Raw genomic sequence first — 5,960 nt, 5'->3', positions numbered from 1 at the left:
GCCAAATTACGTAATGATATCTTTTCTTTTGTGTAGATGGATTTAGAAACACTCTACAATGCATGGGAGAGATACAAGGACCTTTTCAGAAGGTGCCCTCACCATGGGTTACCGCTTTGGCTACAGGTTCAAACATTTCATAATGGCCTGAATCCTTCGACTCGGCAGATGATTGATGCAGCCGCTAGAGGAACCATCAATAATAAGACACATGAAGATGCCTATGAATTTATAGAGGAGATGTCACTGAATAACTATTAGTGGCAAGTCATGAGGACAAAGCCAACAAAAATAGTCAATGCTTATAACGTCGATTCAGTCACCATGCTCTCTAATCAAGTAGAACTCTTGAATAAGAAAATTGATGGTTTTCTTAGTTCTTCACAGGTTCACCCAATAATGCAGTGCAAAGCAAATGGTGGTGGATTGAGCAATTCTGAATACACACCTTATGGCCATAACATGGAGAACGAGTAGTTAAATTACTTGGGTAATAATCCTCGATCTCAAAACAATCCTTATAGCAATACTTACAATGCAGGTTGGAGGAATCACCCAAATTTTTCATGGGGAGGCCAAGGAAATCAGAAACCACCACCTCCTCCAGGCTTTCAACAACCACCATACTAATAGGAGAAAAGCCGAACCTTAAGGAGATGCTAACCAAATTTATCTCGATGTTAGAGACTTGTTTTCAGAATACTGAGACGGCACTCAAAAATCAACAAGCATCGATCCAAGGGCTCAAAACTCAAATTGGACAGATGACTAAGATGATTTCAGAAGGAGCACCAGGAAATCTACCTAGTAACACCGAACCCAATCCAAAAGCACATGTGAAAGTAGTTACACTGAGGAGTGGGAAAGTGTTAGCTAAATTGGAAAAGAAGCCACAACAAGAAGCTGACAAAAATAAAGGAGGGGGGTAAAACCCGAAAGCAATGACAATCCAATACCGAAGGAATATAAACCACCAATTCTATACCCAAAAAAGTTGAAGAAAGACCGCATGGATGCACAATTTGGTAAATTCCTTGAACATTTTAAACAACTACATATTAACTTACCTTTTGTTGAAGCTATGTCGCAAATGCCTACATACGCAAAATTTTTAAAAGAGCTCCTAACAAACAGAAGGAAGTTTGATGACTTATCTACAGTGGAACTTAACGAGGAATGCTTGGCTATACTCCAAAACAAGCTGCCAACCAAACTAAAAGATCCAGGAAGTTTTACTATACCCTACTTAATTGGTAGTTTTAAAAAGGCACTAGCTGATTTAGGTGCTAGCATTAATTTAATGCCATATAAAATGTTTAAACAACTTGGTATTAGGGAACCTAAACCACTAGGATGAGTATCAACTAGCTGATAGATCTGTTAAATATCCTAGGGGTATTATAGAGGACATACTTGTAAAAGTAGATAAATTTATATTCCCTGTTGACTTCGTTGTGCTTGATATGGATGAAGATGTTGAAGTGCCTTTAATCTTAGGGCGTCCATTTTTAGCCACTGCTAGTGCTGTTATTGATGTAGGTGATGGTAAAATGGTACTTAGAGTAGGTGACGAAGAAATCGTTTTTAAAAATTTATGATGCCATGAGATTTTTTAGCGAATAGGATGACTTATGTTATTTTATTGACTCTATTGATCATGCTGCTCAAGATTCTTTTCAGGAAATCATACATAAGGACACGTTGGAACTGTGCCATGCTCAAGGAGAGGAGATAGATGACGATGATTCTGAGATAGGTAAAATAAAAGCTAAACTAAACTTCAATGAATCTTCCCAAAGACAAGCAGAATATGAGGACATTAAAGGGAATAATGATTTTAAGCAAAAACCCTCTATTGAAGAACCTCCCAAACTGGAACTCAAACAATTACCAAACCATTTGGAATACGCATTCCTTGGAAATAATTCTACATTACCACTTATTATTGCATCTAACTTGCAACCCAAAGAGAAAGAGGAATTAATCCAAGTATTAAAAGAACATAAAAAGGTCATAGCTTGGAAATTTCTAACATTAAAGGGATCAGTCCTTCTTTTTGCACCCATAATATTTTAATGGAAGATGAATATAAACCATGTGTGCAAGCTCAAAGACGACTGAACCCAAACATGAAGGAAGTTATTAAAGCCGAGGTAATTAAACTTCTAGATGCTGGAGTTATTTATCCTACTTCTGACAGTTCTTAGGTAAGTCCAGTACAGGTTGTTCCTAAGAAAGTAGGCATGACTGTGGTAGCCAATGAGAAGAATGAACTAATTCCAACTAGGACAGTCACAGGTTGGAGAGTTTGCATTGACTATAGGAAGCTAAATAATGCCACGAGGAAAGATCACTTCCCCTTGCCATTCATTGCCCAAATGTTGGAAAGACTATCAGGGCATATGTACTATTGCTTCTTAGACGGACTATTTGGCTATTTTCAAATCCCAATAACTCTTCAAGATCAGGAAAAAATGACATTCACATGTCCATACGGTACATTTTCTTATCGAAGAATGCCCTTTGGATTATATAATGCTCCTGCTACGTTCCAGCGTTGCATGATGGCCATCTTTGATGAACTCGTAGAAGATATCATGGTGGTATTTATGGATGATTTCTCGGTATTCGGTAACTCTTTCCATATTTGTCTTAAAAATTTAAAATGATTTCTAATAAGATGTGAGGAAACGAACCTTGTACTCAACTGAGAAAAATGTCACTTTATGGCTCAAGAAGGTATTATGCTAGGACATAAAATTTCTAGTAAAGGGATTGAGGTTGATAAATCTAAAGTTGAAATCATTGAAAAATTACCTCCTCCTAGTTCGGTTTAGGCTATTAGAAGTTTTTTAGGACATGCTGTGTTTTATAGAAGATTTGTAAAATAGCTAAGCCTTTGACCAAATTACTAGAAAAAGATATGCTCTTTAATTTTGATCAGAAATGTTTAGAAGCATTTAATACTCTAAAGAATAAATTGATTAATGCTCCAATTATAATAACACCTGATTGGAATTTACCTTTTGAACTAATGTGTGATGCGAGCGACTTTGCAGTAGGTGCAATTTTGGGACAGCGAAGGGACAAGCACTTTCAACCTATTTATTATGCTACCAAAACTTTGACAGCCGCACAGGAGAACTACACTACCACGGAGAAAGAATTGTTAGCTGTGGTTTTTGCATTCGATAAATTTAGGCCATATCTAATATTGTCTAAAGTTGTCGTTTATACTGACCATTCTGCCCTTCGCTACTTGTTAACTAAGACTGATGCAAAACCTCATCTCATTCGATGGATTTTGCTATTCCAGGAATTCAACTTGGAAATTCAAGATAAGAAAGGAGCAGAAAATCTCGCAGCTGATCATTTATCCAGGCTTGAAAATTCAAATACTAAAGAGCTAGATGAAGTGGAAATAAATGATTCGTTCCCTAAAGAACATTTTTTTGCTATTTCTGACTCGTAGGTACCTTGGTCTGCGGACATCGCGAATTTTTTAGCCGCTAACGTTATCCCAAAAGGGTTGACACATCAGCAAGAGAAATAATTCTTTACTGATGTGAAAAACTACTTTTGGGAAGATCCTTTTCTTTTCCATATATGTGCAGATCAAGTCATTTGGCGATGCTTTACAAGAACAAAAGCATTAAAAATCTTGGAACATTGTCACTCAGGACCAGCTGGAGGACATTACGGTGGAAATAAGACCGCACATAAAATACTTGAATCAGGTTTTTATTGGTCCACCTTATTCAAAGATGCCAACAAGTATGTTATTTCTTGTGACAAATGCCAAAGGACAAGTAATATCTCTAATCGTGATGAAATGCGTCAGACATATATACTTTCATGTGAAATATTTGATGTTTGGGGTATCGACTTCATGGGTCCAATCCCTAGTTCATTTGGAAATAAATACATCTTAGTAGCTGTCGATTATATGTCTAAATGGGTTGAAGCCCAAGCTCTGCCTACAAATGATGCTAGAGCAGTGGTACGTTTCCTTAAAAAACTTTTCTCTCGATTTGGAACACCTAGATTAATCATCAACGATAGGGGGACTCATTTCTGTAACGCCCAATTTGAAAATACCCTCAAGAAATATGGAGTTTACCACCGAACAGCTACCCCTTACCACCTTCAAACTAGTGTCCAAGTTGAAGTGGAAAATTGAGAACTTAAACGTATCCTAGAAAAGATGGTAGGATTAAACAGGAAAGATTGGGCAATGAAAGTAGATGACACATTATGGGATTATAGAACTGCTTTTAAAACCCCCATAAGAACATCTCCATACAAACTCGTTTATGGAAAAATTTGTCATCTACCATTTGAGTTAGAACACAAAGCATTCTGGGCTATAAAATTTCTAAACTTTGATCCCAAACTTGAGGTGAAAACAGGTTGATGCAGTTAAACGAGTTAGACGAATGGCGAACCTATGCATATGAAAATTCAAGACTATACAATGAAGTAACGAAACGGCGCCACGATGCTCGGTTAAAACAAAATAAACAATTTGAAGTTGGAGATCTTGGACTATTATATAACTCAAAACTCAAATTGTTCCCTAGGAAGCTTAAATTATGATGGTCAGGTCTATTCGTAGTCAAAATAATTTTCCCATACGGCACCGTAGAAATAAGTCACCCATCGCAAGGTACTTTCAAAGTAAATGGACATCGCCTCAAACCTTACAACGGTGAGAAATTTAAAGATGACAGGGAAGAGCTACGGCTCTACGAATCTCCTTAAGTATACTCACACGGTAAAGTCTAGCTTAGGCTTTAAATAAGCGCTTCTCGGGAGGCAACCCGAGCACTAACAATATTACTTTCTTTAAATTTTAGTTTTTAAAATCTAACATACTAACCAAATCATTGAGCACAGGCTTTTCAGAACCACACAGCCAGGCACACGGGAGTGACGTAGGCCGTGTACATACCACGGGATGCAACACGACCGTGCGATACGGCCGTGTGAAAACAGGGCAAAAAGTTTCTTCCCCAACACGGGATGCGATAAGTAGCCACAGCCGTGCGACGTGGCCATGGGCGAAATTGCCAAAATAACACAGGCGTGCAACAGACCCGTGTTTTGAAACTATGGGTAAACTTGTCAATTTAACACGGGCGTGCACCTTCCTACACGGGCGTGGAAGAAGAGAACGAAGATCGACACGGCCGTGCAACATGGCCGTGTACACCAATGCACCTAATTTTGAAAAATACGAAATGCGTAGGCTGAGCTTAAAGCACACAAGCGTGCACCACGGCCGTGTGCCCCAATTTCTCTATAAAACACCTATTATTTATTTTATTTTATTTTTATCTCTATATTTTGAAATTATTTTTTTATTTTATTTCCTTTTAATACTATTTCATCCTGAGTTTTTACAATTTCTATTCTTTGGCTATTTCATTACGAGTAATTATGCTTCAGTATACCTCTTAAAGAATTCTTGATTTGCTCACAGTCAGAAAGAGCCCCAAAGCTTATCTTCGTATCGGAACCAAAAACTCCACCGGGAAAGGTTCCCTATGATTTCCATGTCCTGCTCGACCACAACCATAGCTACCACTAGATATAATATTCTTTTAGCGCAGGACTTATGGACTAATGAACCTCTACCACCACCGGAGTATCCTCCTCCACCCTCACACCGATTATTCTGCAAAAATCCAGTTCAAGGAAATTCATTCATCACTCAAGAAGTTTCACTTCTCTCCCTATCTTATATTTATATTCTTTTCTATATATCTATCTTTGTACATTGAGGGCAATGTACATCTTAAGTGTGGGGGGTATTCATTTTTATATCAGAAAAATCCCTAAATTTTGTTTTATTCTCATCCGATTTTCTTATATCATTATTAGAATGAATTCCAATTAGTCTATAATGTTTATTGATATATCTTGAATTAAAACATAGGCATTTGTGCATTGATTGTTTA

General features: G+C 37.4%; 1 non-coding gene across 1 annotated transcript; it reads right to left on the bottom strand.

Moving 5' to 3' along the window:
* Nucleotides 1–3: 3 nt before the first annotated feature.
* On the bottom strand, nucleotides 4–110 carry LOC121231228 (small nucleolar RNA R71). The gene has a single exon (XR_005929294.1). It is a non-coding gene; the product is annotated as a small nucleolar RNA R71 (small nucleolar RNA).
* Between the last annotated feature and the right edge of the window lie 5,850 nt (nucleotides 111–5,960).

The sequence above is a fragment of the Gossypium hirsutum genome, chromosome A06 (assembly GCF_007990345.1).
Source record: "Gossypium hirsutum isolate 1008001.06 chromosome A06, Gossypium_hirsutum_v2.1, whole genome shotgun sequence".
In the NCBI taxonomy this organism is placed as follows: Eukaryota; Viridiplantae; Streptophyta; class Magnoliopsida; order Malvales; family Malvaceae; genus Gossypium; species Gossypium hirsutum.
The sequence above is the reverse complement of the archived record's forward strand: the minus strand, read 5'-3'. Positions and strand labels throughout refer to the sequence as shown.